Genomic DNA, 3,542 nt, shown 5'->3' with positions numbered 1-3,542 from the left:
ACTATTTAACGAATAATCCACTAAATCCCATAAACATGACACACGATTAAATGAGCATATATAACTTATTATGTTAATAACTTTTTAATAAATAATGAGCGACGGGAAACGTCAGTGGCCTTAAACTTCTTAAGGGTCAAGGTCAAGATCAAAATCAGTCGGAAGTCATTTGGGGCTGACTGTGTAAAGGTGAACATTTACCAAAGACAAGATAACCCAGCAAAAAATTCAAGATCTCACGTTCGGAATAAACATTGATTTTGCCGCGGTCGGATCAAACGAATTTGGCCCGATAAATACGATCACCTACCAAATAAGAATCATATCAGGGACCCACCAATAACAAGGTGCGAAATCTAAAATTCGGCAACGCATCTGAGGTGGTTCACCAATGGGTAGCTTTAGGAATTGATAACTGTGAAACGGGCGGAGTGATCCCAAATCGAATCTCCCAACCAAATTCATTTTTTCCTCAAATTGCGACCTCCCACATCCCATGAGTTTCCTTATATAAGCCGAGACATTCCCGAACTTGACATTCAAAAATCCTGAGTCTATTCAGTCGGTCTGACGTCTGTCAGAAATCAGTCAGCTTTTTAGAGCCAGTGCGCGTTTAAGTTCGAATCCCCGGTATTAAGTGACCGGACTGATCGCCTGAGCCAGCCGATTGACCCTTGAGCAGACGACCTGAGCAGCCAAGCGGCCTTCACTGAATTTCAACCTCAGACAGATACCAGCTTTTTCGAATCAGTAAGTCGTAAAATCTTTCGTTGCCACCTCGCGTCCCTTCTTCAATTTCGGATACTATTTTACACATGTTATAGTGAACAACCGAGAGTTCACTCGCCCCACTGTTTCGCAGAGCCGTCAGCCTAGGCGTTCCTGCCAGCTAGCCCGGAGAAATGCGCGACAATTGCTTGACGAAGCCTTTAAGGAGTGGCGCCAAACCTTCCAAGATGCGGAACACGCGGGCCTGATTAGCGCAAATTCTAACCCCCGATCTCCTTTCCCAGAGAAGTCACCTTCACCTCAAGTTTCCCCACCGCCCTCTCCTTCTTCCTCTGCCGCAACGCAGAGAATCTTTCCCGATACTCCTCCCCACTCTAACCCTTCACCTCCAATTCGCTCTCCTTCTCCCGAGTCTTCTCCTCCTTATAATTTTCCCGACATAGGAGATTGGCTAAATCCACCTTCTCCTTATGAAAATCTATTGATTCCTGGATCTCCAGCAATCTCCATCTACGATTCCGATGGGAATCCTCTCTCTCCCCCATCTCCCCACGGTCGTTTCCGAAACGAACAACAGTTTGAAAACTCGCCATCTCCCACTCCTTCCTCCAATGATGACGAAGTGCAAATCATAGAGGATCCTCCCTCCCCCGCACCTTCCACCTCATCTGATTCTTCCCTTTGTGAAATTGTCGACGAAATACTGGCACCACGTCCTCGGTTTTATTATAATTACGGCAACCATCGAACCTTAGAATCGTTGTTTTCACAATTTGACCAACTCACGACTCCTCTTCCCCAGGGAATCTTCACAATAGGCCCGGATTTCTTTGACCGTGACGAAATCCGTTTGCACATGAGAACTGCCCCCCGGAATTCATACATTCCCGTTTACCTGCCGCACTCCCAATACCCATACAACGTCCTTATCGAATTCTTCTATAATTTCTTCCCCCCTTCAACTGCAACCCTTTATGAGATCCACGATTAACCTTCATTTACACTCCCCCGTTATAATTTTATTGTTACATATCTGTGTACTAATCGATTTACATTGTAACTACATCACATTATGTCAAATTTAATTTAATTCAATTTCGATATTCAACACCTTATCAATTATTTTAAGTTTCGAAATATTATTTATACCGATTCACTTCCCTCATTAACAATAATAAAAATAACGTAACTGTGACAATATTTCTTTCTTGTATTGTACAAACTTCCATCAACCCCGACAATCAACTATGCCTTTATATACATTTACGCATACACTCCCGTTCGCTAGCATTAGTTTAACCTTGCGATTAAGAAATTAGTATTCTGTATCTTTAGCTTTACGAATAAACTATGTTTTTGTTAATTTAAATACTGTACTTTTTTAAAGACCTTCACCCCCATTCATTGCTTGCCTAACCGAGAGACGCGCTTGGTCCGATCCCAGGTCATAGAGAATTAAGTTCCTTGACCTAAAACAGGACCGACGAACGCGCTGGTTCAATAAACGAAGTAATAGTGTCCTTCTAAGGACATTGACTCGTTTTCGAACCTTTGCAAACCGTCTTCGACTCGCATCGTGCGCCTCTGTGCGTACCTGCGAGATAGTTTACTTAGTTACGTCCTTCCTAACCCCCTCCACTTCCAACTCTATCTCGTTCACACACGAGACTCACTCTCTCTACCTACAAATCCAAGCAAATATCCTGGGGTCTGGACGTAACAGTACTATCACAAATTTTTACTAATTAATATCACTTGTATGCATTTAGTATGCTTAATAGTTAATTTCTCATATTTTTTAATTTCCATTAAACATAAACTATTATTAATTGATTGTATATGGTAGTGTTAACATAGTAACTAAATTAAATCTTCAGACAGATAGATCACAGACTTATTGCAAACTAGATAACTATCACACAGAAAATAAAATATAAGGCACATACCGAAGCAACGCTGTAACAGAAATAATATCAACAATATTTTCGAGTTATTATATGAATAAATATAGAATATTAAAATTATTTTTTCTTTTCAACTAAAGTTTTCATTATTTCAATCAACGATTTTTGGATCTCCATTTTATCCTCGTGAATCTTCCTTCGTTCTTCTTTACGCTCGGCATACCGCTGTTCTTTTAATTTCTCATGTTCTTTCCTCTTTTCTTTCTTTTTAGTCATTATTACCTCTCTATTTTGTTTTATATTCTCAATAAAAGTCTCCAAGATAGTTTCAACTCTCCGCTTTTTGCATAGATCTAAAATAGAAATTAATTACTAATCAAATATGTGCACATTATAAAGAATCGAAATCTTATTAATTTATTATTATTTACTAGATAGTAATAAGGGTGATTTTGCTACTGCCGATTCTGCCACTGTCGATTTTGCCATTGTCGATTCTACCACTGTCGATTCTACCACTGTCGATTTTGACACTGTTCTGGCATATTTATTGGCTTAGGTGGACCTTCGCTCGATGCAATTGCAGGTGGCACCATAAAAGCTTTGTTTCCAAAGATTGAATCCATTATCTTCAAAATTAAAATTGCAAAAATATTTATTCAGATTATATAAATCAATTATGTAGAAAATTACTTTTAAAATTCAAAGAGATTACACATAAAATTAACAATATCAAATTTATATTACATTTTTTATTGAATTATTTAGAGAAATAAGTAACATAAGTAGTGATACTAGGCCGCTTCTGGACCAAATGGGGGCGAGGGGGTTGCGGGGCAGGGGGGTCTCTGCGGGGAGGGAATTGACGTCACAGGGGGAGGGTGACGTCACGGGGTTGCGGGGCAGGGG

At 39.9% G+C, this 3,542-nt stretch overlaps 1 protein-coding gene across 1 annotated transcript in view; it reads right to left on the bottom strand.

The window, feature by feature from the left end:
* The window catches only part of LOC105448745 (E3 ubiquitin-protein ligase Su(dx)), a 22,246-nt gene that overhangs the window by 9,645 nt on the left and 9,059 nt on the right, over positions 1 to 3,542 (bottom strand).

Source organism: Wasmannia auropunctata, unplaced genomic scaffold, assembly GCF_000956235.1.
Source record: "Wasmannia auropunctata unplaced genomic scaffold, wasmannia.A_1.0 LD336078.1, whole genome shotgun sequence".
Lineage (NCBI taxonomy): Eukaryota > Metazoa > Arthropoda > Insecta > Hymenoptera > Formicidae > Wasmannia > Wasmannia auropunctata.
The sequence above is the reverse complement of the archived record's forward strand: the minus strand, read 5'-3'. Positions and strand labels throughout refer to the sequence as shown.